The 11989-nt window shown below is 41.3% G+C and overlaps 1 protein-coding gene across 3 annotated transcripts in view; it reads right to left on the bottom strand.

Moving 5' to 3' along the window:
* CENPP (centromere protein P) overlaps window positions 1-11989 on the bottom strand; it is a 249054-nt gene that overhangs the window by 140382 nt on the left and 96683 nt on the right. The gene's annotated exons all lie outside the window — the stretch shown is intronic.

Raw genomic sequence — 11989 nt, 5'->3', positions numbered from 1 at the left:
TTCAGTATTAGCCAAAACAAATGTGCCCCAGAAAATAGATCTCAATTGACAATGTCACCATATGTCAAAAATATATAGATAGGGTGTCAAGTACCAACACAGTAAGTTTTCACACTTGCTCCAAACAAGAAACGCATTTGGATGCTTTCCTGGGTGAAATCACAGCTTTCATTTCACATTTGGCCATGCCCTGATTTGTATTGCAAATTGGGTCATTTTTATGCCAGTGGGGCAAGAAAAGTCCAGGTCTGGAGGAACTTGGACTTGTTACTTGCATTTTAATGCGGTAATGAACAAATTGGAGTTCATTTACAAAGCGCACTAAGGGCACACAGCAAAACGCTTTGTCTTTGCATCTGTGCGCCTGGATGGTCTGCGCAAATGTAAAGCCACATCAAAGTCCAACTTCCTACCACTCTCATTTTTTACATTTTTATGATAAAATACTACTTGGTTAAGCCTCATTCATGGTTTAAATTAATCTGAGAGTGAGGATTCACAAGGACTATCTTAACCCCTTCAGTGCTAAAGAAGAGTGGGGGTTATTCGTAGCACACAGGGGGTTCAAAGATGTTACAATTATACTTACCTGTTGTCCACAGCTATTTCCTGTCGGTAGTGGATAGGGAGGACCCGGTGCTTAATGACAAAATTTAAGAAAACACATATGTCATTAATCCCCACCTCAATCACTGTTTACAGAAAATGAATGAGTGGATAGACGAGTACCCTCTTTCAAATGAGCTGCTCCCTTAAAGTATATTGTATGGTGAGCATGTGTGATCACCAGACAATAGCCCCCTATACTACAGAAATAATTAAGTCCAGGGATGGGGGATGAGGGCACAGATCTTCCCCACCATGGCCTCAAAATAATCAGGGGTACCTTTATTTAAAAGAAGAGATTTCAAATAATGTGGCCCTTTAATAGTTATTGTCTGGTGATCACCAGACAATAACACCCAACACTACAGAAAACATGAGCCCTGGGAGAAGGGTATTGTAATGCCAGAATCTCCCTCCTTCTGGCATGATTAAATAAATGGGTGCCCTATTTGATGTGGTAGGGTGTCTAGTCTTCAAAATGGTATGCCGTGTTGGGTTACCTATATTGTTCCTATACATGTTATGCATTTCATTCAAAACCATGCTATATATCAAAAAAACAAATAAGAAAAATGCATTATCATTTTCAAGTGAGAATTTTATTATGAAAATCTATGTGTAGAATCCTGCTTTTTACTGATTTGGTGGACTGATGCCAAAGCAAGAACCACAAAGTATTTATTGGTGGTGTTTAGAAAAAAAAAACTCCACACATTTGGTTTTCATTCACTTTCATGGAATTTAAATAAAAAAAACACTTTTTTGGCCATTATGGGTAGATTATTATTATTTTTTTGCTATAATAGGAGCTATAAGCAAAGTAATGGCATTTTCTGGAAAGCCAAACCTTCTGAAACCCCCCCAAAACAAAACAAGGTATCATTTATTTGGGTACCGCATAAACAATTACATATATTGATGCTGGAATGTGGTCAGTCCAAAATGTGTCAAAATAGGCTAGGCAGAGAAAAGGTTAATTACATTGAATTAAAAATTTTGTGTCTGCGAAGATCTTTATTACATTACTCAAAGTGCTTGTAGACATGCCATGGAAGTGCAGAATGGGAATAGAATGAGACTCAAAGGCTCTGAACTATTGCAGTGTAACACCCTAAAAAGACGCTCCCTAAAAATATATTACAACACCTCCATGTTTTGGAAGAGAAGCTGTTACAACTGCAAATTCTCTGCAAGTTAGTTTGGAGGGATATGAATACAGTGAACTGTGCTTTTATTCCTCTGGGCCTTGTTATTTTTGTGTATTTATGTGTAGACATAACATTTTTAACGTGGAAATAATGTTTTCTTGCAATTACATCTCTTGGGGAAGATGATCTTAGGAATGCAATCACATCTAATCTATAGGGAAAAGTATATGTACCAGATCTCATTGTGAGGTTTGACAAATATATCTATTTACCTCCCAATGTAGGAGGTTCTCTCATATACAAAGTAACAACATTCTGCGGGATAGTTACGTTTGTCTGTTTTTCTTGATCCAATTAGGGACCAATGAGTCTTGCTGAAGCAGTAGTGGAACAGAAACTGGAGGCCTTGCTCATATGTAGTGCACCGAGTAGCAAATGTAACAGCTAGCTTAGTGGTAAAGCCTCAAAAGAAGAGTTGATATTCCACAACCAATATCTACAAAGCATGTGGTTTAAAATCTAAGGTGTACTGGTGCATTTGGCAACAAACCTGGGACATCAGTCCTGCACTATTAGAGTGTTTATTCGGTGCCACACATGGAAGCATAACTGAAATCCAAGCTCTGCTATGGCTGAAATGTTTAAATACTGACATTTCTAAAAATTAACCAACAATGGATAAACTCAAAACTGTGCTCAAAATCACAGTAAGTATTCAGCATTATATTATGTATATTAAGCAAAAACATATTCCATGTACTACTCTTGTGGAATAATGCTGAATATGTATAGATTTTATATAAAATAAATAATGTTCTTGGAAGGAATTCAATATACCCAAGTACTTCTCTGGCTCAAAAATTACCATCACAATATATTTTGAAAGCATATAGTTTTACATTTTTAAACAAAAATTAACAATGTTTTTAGGAAAAAAACGCTAAATCACCTGCATAATATATTTTGAGCATATATAGTTTGCAGACAAACAACAAGAATAGTTTCACACTACTTGTCCCTGGTTGTATGCAATGAAAATGTCTCTCGGTAAGGGCCATTTACAAAAGGCTGTTTATGATAGACATCAAGTGCACAACCTCAGAAGGCAGATCACATTGCAGAACTGCAACAAAGTACAGCAGTATGTTCCGAGCACCAATTAAGAAATGCAAACAAGTGTATCTTGAAGCAACCAAGGTAATAATGGTGTCAATTTTAGTTAACTAATAAACATGTGGGAAAGGAGGGGCAACTTGAAGCTAATTGTTGGTCAAGCTCATTTCAGAGCACATTCCCATTTTTTGGTCTTCAAAAACATCCTTGTACAAAAATCTGTTTCTACTTCTGTATTATTGCAAATCCAGCCAGACATGCTGGAATTTTAACCTTTTTCTCCTAAGACACTGCTGATTTAAATCAATCATAAAAGTGAGGAGACATCAGCACCAAACCTGGGACATGGAACATGGACATGGATTGTCTAGTATGTGTGAATTTTGTGTGTTGGAATTTCTCTATAACATTGGTCGAGGGGATCTAGAAATGCACACCCACAAAAGAATCAACTCACAGAGCTCAACCAAATTTGGCATATCGGTTACCTCAAATTTTTTTGGGGACTTGGCCAATTTACAGATTCTGAAAAGGGTGAGTTCTGCCAGTTGGTGAGAGTGAACCCATCAAAGTATCCATATGGTTGGCAGATTGTGGGTGGACTTAATTTGTCTCAAACTTGTTTTCCTAATAATTGGGGGGGCCTCTGTCGAGACGAAACGCGTTGAGCCACGCTTTCTACCAGCGCTATTTCCATTAGCCCATGTGAATGCATTGTTTACATTTTTTAATAAATTTAATTACTGCATATTACACCATATTTCTCCTGTCAATTCTATTCATTACCGCCAATAAACGAGGTTTTGGCTGTGGATAACATGTTTTATACCAGAAAGTTCATTTGAGATGTGATATTTTCCTAAGGATATCTGGTACGCAGAATATATTTATCTACCTATAAATGTGTTTACATTGGTGCTTTACTTGAAAGATTCATCCCCTTCAGATCTACGATCTATTATGGGTACAACACTCAATTCACTATAAGGAGTCCTGGTGATAAAAATCAGTGATTCCACTTCTACGAGGTATATCTCATTTTATTACGATATTACACTATGTTTGCCTTTTTTGCATTATCTTTCCATTTGGTGGAGATCTGGAGGAGTAGTCTTAGAAGAGGACCCTCCATCTTCTTCCAATAACCATTGACCTCATTCTACGGTACGCATTTTAATACACTCCTCCATACCACATATCTGGTATTACACTATGAGGCGCCTTGCCTGTCTTCTGTTTTAATATATCAATCTATCTTTCTATCTATCATATATATATATATATATATATATATATATATATATGTATATATAAAATTATCTTTGACTTATAAGGCGCCACAAAGGGTCCGCAGCGCCGTACATTACATATATAGAAAACAGAGAACCAAGACACAACATGATACAGAAAGAACAAAAATATATACAAACACAGGTGACAGAGTAAAGCAAATCAGATTATTTCTGGGACGGATAGTGAAAGGGATGGTAGAAATCAGCGAGAAGCAGGCCGACGTTTAAGAAAACTTGGAAAACAGGGCTAGCGCAGCAGGCCAAGAGGTACAGAGGGCGATGGAATAGTTGAAGGAGCACACAAGGAAAGAGGGCCCTGCTCATGAGAGCTTACATCCTAAAGGGAAGGGGAAGACACAAATAGGGTGGTACTAACTGGGGGAGAGAGCCAGGACAAGGAAGTTAGGAGGAGGACTGATAGACTTTATATAGAATATATATATATATATATATATATTCATTCATATATATATATATATATATATATTCATGTACACACACACACACACACACACACACGTTCCACATAGGTGTAATTGGTTTGTGTTTGCTATGATTTGTTTGCAGTGCTTAGGTTGAGGATAAAGACACTGTTGGTATTTGTAGGCAGGGCCACCAATGCCAGTTAGTGGCCAGGTAGTAGTGAGGGAACTACTGTTCAGCCAGGCGTAGGGCTGTGGGAGAGTTGTGAAGATTTTACTGGATGTTTGCTGTAACCGCCGCTGACACTGTGTAAATCATCCTGATAATAAACAGTGAAATGGTGCTGTGTGAGAATCCAGTGAATGCAATGCTTTATCACATTATATATATATATATATATATATATATATATATATATATATATATATATATATATATATATATATATATTGTGGCAAGAGCCCGCTACTGCAGAAGCACACACATACAACTTCTTCCTTTTTATGGTTCTTTATTGTCAGGATGGTAATAATGTTTTGACACCGTATACTTGCACAGCAATTATGGAGACCCTTAACGCTTACTATACATAGTCCAGCTCTCTGTCCCAATCAGCCAGCTAGCCCAGTGTTGATCTCCCTGAACAATGAAACAAGCAGGGTTTTATTCCTGACACTCCTCCCACAGGCCTAGCTTGATGGACAGGTGTCAAACCCACCTTCTCTTTAAAAGGAAACGACCATCCCTGGCTCTGTTTAGACTATCAGACCCACCCTGTCTGTTTGCTGAGAGGAAGCAGCTTTTTAAATCATGTAAGTAAACCAATTTTAAACTACACATATGTTTTTACCTGGTTTAATCTCCACCTAGGTACATAACTGTGCCAATGTTTTACTCTACTTCCCTGCTTGCTCTGCATATTACCAGCTAAATGCCTCCTTTTGTTACATATCCCTCACCCTAGCGTCTCCAAGTAGGAGGACGCGGACTTCGCAAGGAGCGCATATTTTCGTGACAATGCATCTGCATTTTTGTGTAGAATCCCAGGCCTATGTTCTACTGAGAACTTGAAAGGTTGTAGTGCCAAGAACCAGCGGGTTACCTTGGCATTTACCTCCCGGTTGTTCTGCATTCATCTTAATGGTGCATGGTCTGTTATTAGGGTGAACTCTCTGCCTAGGAGATAATAGCGCAGAGCTTCTATAGCCCATTTTATGGCGAGACATTCTTTCTCCACAGTGGCATATTTTTGTTCCCTTGGAAGCAACTTACGACTTCGGTACAGGACAGGATTTTCTACTCCATTCTTCTCCTGTGACAAGACTGCACCTAAGCCAACACCAGAAGCATCAGTGTGGAGGAAGAACCTCCGGGTAAAATCTGGTGCTTGTAGAACTGGAGAGGAACAAAGAGCTAACCGAAGATCAGACTAGGCGGTTTCTGCAAATTCAGACCAGGTTAATCTATCTGGATAACTTTTTTTTAACATGTCCGTAAGTGGAGCAGCTCTAGTGGCGAAGTGGCTTACAAACCGCCTGTAGTAACCTACTAAGCCTAAAAAGGTTCTTAACTGTGACTTTTTCTCTGGTCTTGTCCAATTTTTGACTGCCTCCACTTTGTCTAGCTGGGGTTTTACATGCCCTCGACCAACAATGTACCCCAAATATTTGGCTTCTCTCATGGCTATCGCACATTTCTCTGGGTTAGCTGTTAACCCTGCGGACTGTAATGAAGCTAAGACCGCCTCAACTTTGGCTAAATGTGATCCCCAATCTGGGGTATAAATCACTATATCGTCCAAGTAAGCAGCTGCATAAGCTGTGTGAGGTTGTAGCAATTTATTCATAGCCCTTTGGAAGGTGGCAGGTGCCCCATGCAACCCCAAGGGTAGGACTTTATATTGATAGAGACCATCAGGGGTGGAAAATGCAGTCTTTGGCTTGGCCGTGGAAGTCAGGGAAACTTGCCAATAACCCTTTGTTAGATCAAGGGTTGTTAAATAATTGCTACCAGCAAGATTTTCCACTAGTTCATCCACAGGTGGCATCGGATAGGCATCAAACTGCGACATACTGTTTAGGCGCCTAAAGTCATTGCAGAACCTAATTGTCCCATTGGGTTTCGGGACAAGCACAATGGGACTATTCCATTCACTAGTGGACTCTTCAATTACATCTAACTGGAGCATCTTCTCGACCTCCTTTCTCACGTCCACTCGTCTGGCTTCTGGAATACGATATGGCTTCTGCTTGACAATGACTCCTGGCGCAGTGACAATGTCGTGTTCGATTAAGGTAGTGCGCCCAGGAATGTAAGAGAAGACATCCCTGTTCCGGCGAATCATTTCTTCAGTCTGTTGTCTCTGCTTAATAGACAAGGCTGGCTCTATGGGCACTTCAGACTTTTCAATGGCAGTACTCACTACCTGAGGAGAGGTTTCCTCATCATGCCAGGGTTTAAGGAGGTTCACATGATATATTTGCTCCTCCCTTCTCCTACCTAACTGGTGTACTCTGTAATTGACAGGACCGACAGCCTCTAGAACTTCATATGGACCCTACCAATGGGCGAAAAGTTTGGGTAGGAACCAGGACTAGGACCTTGTCCCCAGGCTTGAAAGATCGAACAACAGCACTTTTGTCATAACTTTTCTTCTGTCGTTCCTGAGCCTCTTTTACATGTTGCTGCACAATGGGCCCTATCTTTCCTAGCCTCTCATACATTTGGGACACAAATTGTACCAGATATGGCTCCCTGGGACCTTGCTGCTCCCACCCTTCTTTTAACATATCCAAGATACCCCTGGGCTGTCTCCCAAACAATAACTCAAAGGGACTAAACCCTGTTGAAGCTTGAGGTACCTCACGGATGGCAAACATCATATAGGGAATAAGAGTGTCCCAATCTTTTTTCTCTTGAGCCACTGCTTTCCTGAGCATGTGCTTTAACGTGCGGTTAAAGCGTTCCACCAAGCCATCTGTTTGTGGATGGTATACAGAGGTGTGAAGCGCCGTAACCCCTAGCAACTGGCACATGTCCTTCATCAGTTTAGACATGAATGGAGTACCCTGGTCTGTGAGAATTTCTTTGGGTATTCCCAAGCGTGTAAACATCAATACAAGTTCTTTAGCTATGGTGCTGGACTTTATGCTTCGTAGGGGAATTGCCTCTGGATACCTGGTTGCATAGTCAAGCACCACTAGTATTTATTGGTGCCCACGTGCAGATTTTTCCAGGGGCCCCAGAAGGTCCATAGCTATCCGTTCAAAGGGAACCTGTACTATTGGTATTGGAATGAGAGGTGCCCTGTACATGGGTTTGGGACAAGTTCTCTGACAAATGGGACAGGACCGGCAATACTTTTTCACTGCCATGTGTACACCGGGCCAGTAAAACCTAAGCAGAACTCGTCTGTGGGGGGACACCTAGGGGAGGATAAAACACAGGAACATGTGTATGTGCTGCTTTTAACACTAGGGTTACATGGACCAGAGAAACCATTAATTGTTCTACTTTTTCCCCCTGTACATTAGCAACTCTATACAGGAAATTATTTTTAACAATAAAATATGGTATACCTTCTGCAGGCTGGGCGGCTTTCGCTACCCCATTTACCTCAGTCACACTTTTAAAGGCATGTTCCAAAGTGGCATCATTAAGTTGGTCTCGAGCAAATTCCTGCAAAGGAAACAAAATTGGTATTGCGGACCAGTCCGTATCCTCACTGACAGGCGGGGTGGGCTCATCTGCGACATCACCGACCAATGCTAGTTTGGACTGTCCATGTTTTCCCACAGTTGGATGCTTTTGTGAAACTCCTGCTGTGACTCCCAGGATGGCATTCCGGTTTGGCGGTTCACAAAGATCGATGTCCAGATGTTGTGGATTCTTAGGCGGTTCCTTTAAGATCGGGCTTCCGACCGTTGCATCAGTTGCCGGCATGTCCGGCCGGATCCGCTCACCGAGGACATCATTAACCAGTGGGAAGTCTCGCCCCAAAATGAGTGGATATGGGAGTTTAGGTGCTATACAGAACTGGTAGTTGCTCAAATCAATTTATAGGCTATAACAGGTGTATGAAAGGGTGGGGTTATCCTAAAAGGAAAAAACAGAGACAAATTCCCCCAGCACACTGCTATAGCCAGCAACAGATCTGCTATTTCTACTGTAGATAAAAATGCAAAAGTCTCAGTTGCACACATTTGCAAATGTATGTTGAAGCCACCCACCACGATAAGGTGCTTTTGCTAATAGGGTGGTCCTACTCTAAACAATGAGAGTCCCATATATTTGGGCCATACATATGTGTTTTTAAATTGAGAGCTAACTTACCAAAGAGGTACCCCAGAGACCTCCAAATAGCAATCCAATGTCAGTACTCCCCCTCAGCTACTGACACCAACATGCCAATCAATTTATAGGCTATAACAGGTGCATGAAAGGGTGGGGTTATCCTAAAAGGAAAAAACAGAGACAAATTCCCCCAGCACACTGCTATAGCCAGCAACAGGTGGCTTCAACATATATTTGCAAATGTGTGCAACTGAGACTTTTGCATTTTTATCTACAGTAGAAATAGCAGATCTGTTGCTGGCTATAGCAGTGTGCTGGAGGAATTTGTCTCTGTTTTTTCCTTTTAGGATAACCCACCCCTTTCATGCACCTGTTATAGCCTATAAATTGATTTGAGCAACTACCAGTTCTGTATTTGTCTGAGAGGCATGTTGGTGTCAGTAGCTGAGGGGGAGTACTGACATTGGAGTGCTATTTGGAGGTCTCTGGGGTACCTCTTTGGTAAGTTAGCTCTCAATTTAAAAACACATATGTATGGCCCAAATATATGGGACTCTCATTGTTTAGAGTAGGACCACCCTATTAGCAAAAGCACCTTGGCGTGGTGGGTGGCTTCAACATACATTTGCAAATGTGTGCAACTGAGACTTTTGCATTTTTATCTACAGTAGAAAAAGCAGATCTGTTGCTGGCTATAGCAGTGTGCTGGGGGAATTTGTCTCAGTTTAGGTGCTATGGCAGCTACCACCATAACAGTTTTGTCTTTGAGTGTGACTGGTAGTATTGTTCTTTCATACTCCTCTGTTGTGCCATGTACGCAAAGAACTTTCACTTTGGGCAACCGAGAAGTTATGGTTTCGGGTAAAGCAGAGCTGGAAACCAATGAGAGTTCACTCCTCGAGTCAACCAAGGCCAGAACAAGGTTTTGGTTGATTAGCAGTCACCCGGAACAAACAAGGACTTCCTGATGTGGGACTCATGGTAAAACAGCTTGGAAATGCAGGTCCAATATGTGCTACAGAACAGTCCATGGGTTCCTGTAGTTTAGGACACTCTGCCTTAAAGTGGCCTGGCTCACCACATTCAAAACACTTTAGATTAGACAGCTTTGCACCTGGCCCTCTGTCCGTAGCAGTTTTGCCATTGGGCCCTGTGGCAAGGATTGTCAAACCTGGCTTTTGGCGTGGCAGCGGCTTTGGCACAAATGCAGGTTCTTTAGTCATTTGCTGTAGCGCACAAAACCTTTCTACCACGGTGGCAAGCTCTTCATAAGTTTGTGGGTCTGATTGCAGAACCCACCTTTGCAAATCGTGGTTTAGCCCCCGGATGCAGTGATCTATCGCCAGAACTTCAATAATCCGAGAAGGCGAATTTTCCTCAGGCTGCAACCATTTCTTTAAAATTTTAGAAAGCTCAGCCACTTGTGCTCTGACCGGTTTTTCTTTATCATAGCGCCATTGGTGATAGCGCTGGGCTCGGCCTGGTCCGGAAACTCCAATTCGAGCCAATATCTCAGACTTTAGACACAGATAATCAGAGGCCCGTTCCTCATCTAGATCCATATAAGCTCACTGATATGGCGCCAGTCTCTCAGCCCAATCTTTAGGAGGCCATTTTACCCTTTTTGCAAGTCTCTCGAAAGACACCAGATATGCTTCTACGTCATCAGCTGGTGACATTTTCTGGAGAACAGGACCAGGTGGTTCATTTCTGTCATGCCTCACCTGGCTTAACTCTTCTTTTAAGAGCCTTGTGTTTTCCACCTGTGCCTCGGCGACTTGTAGCATCTGAGCTTGCTGCTGTTGCTGCATAGCGGCCACATTCATAAGGGTTCTCAGTACTTCCTCCATGTTGACGTCTGCGCGGGTTGGGTAGCGGAAACTTGCTTCCTGGAGCATCCCACTCCTGACACCACTTTTGGCAAGAGCCCGCTACTGCAGAAGCACACGCGTACAACTTGTTCCTTTTTATGGTTCTTTATTGTCAGGATGGTAATAATGTTTTGACACCGTATACTTGCACAGCAATTATGGAGACCCTCAACGCTTACTATACATAGTCCAGCTCTCTGTCCTGATCAGCCAGCTAGCCCAGCGTTGATCTCCCTGAACAATGAAACAAGCAGGGTTTTATACCTGACACTCCTCCCCACAAGCCTAGCTTGATGGACAGGTGACACACCCACCTTCTCTTTAAAAGGAAACGCCCATCCCTGCCTCTGTTTAGACTATCAGACCCACCCTGTCTGTTTGCTGAGAGGAAGCAGCTTTTAAATCATGTAAGTAAACCAATTATAAACTACACATATGTTTTTACCTGGTTTAATCTCCACCTAGGTACATAACTGTGCCAATGTTTTACTCTACTTCCCTGCTTTCTCTGCATATTGCCAGCTAAATGCCTCCTTTTGTTACAATATATATATATACACACACACACATACACACACACACACATATCTCTATCTATCTATCTGTATATAGATATCTCAAGTATAAAATCCTGTATTGTGCTACTATTCGTTGTGACTGATGATAGTGTCAGGTGACCAGATAGGAACATTATGTCTAGCCAGTGTTAAATTGCCTGGTTTTATCTTGAGGAAGTGTATACTGTTTATTGTGATGGAACAATAAAAAGTATTGTTTATACAACAAGAAGTTGTCCATGTGTGCATCACCAGAAGGGGGCCCGTGTCACAATGTATATAAATTTTCTGCTTAGTGAATCGAGCATTAATACAAACGCCTCCAAAACAGTAGTCACAAAACATAATCTTTAAGAAGAACATCACAATCTTGAAAGTAGTTTAAAACAACAGACAAAGGGGAAGTAAGGAGAACTTTAACATGATGCTAATATAGAAAAAGATAACAAGAGAAAGATTTGACGTTTAATTTATATGGTATTGGCCCCTTTATTTTTACCCAATCCTAACCACTATTTTACCTCCACTCGCCCTTCTTTTTCTTGACTTTTTAACAGGCCCAGAGAAGGCACAAACAAAGAAAAAATATGTGAGGAAGGGATTGGCAGCATACCTGACAATGGACTAAGAATAAATTGGAATATAACAAAGAGATACATTCTCACTTTAAGTGTAGTTGGAGCACA

Source organism: Mixophyes fleayi, chromosome 8 (genome assembly GCF_038048845.1).
Source record: "Mixophyes fleayi isolate aMixFle1 chromosome 8, aMixFle1.hap1, whole genome shotgun sequence".
Classification (NCBI taxonomy): domain Eukaryota; kingdom Metazoa; phylum Chordata; class Amphibia; order Anura; family Limnodynastidae; genus Mixophyes; species Mixophyes fleayi.
This window is presented reverse-complemented; position numbering and strand designations above follow the sequence as displayed.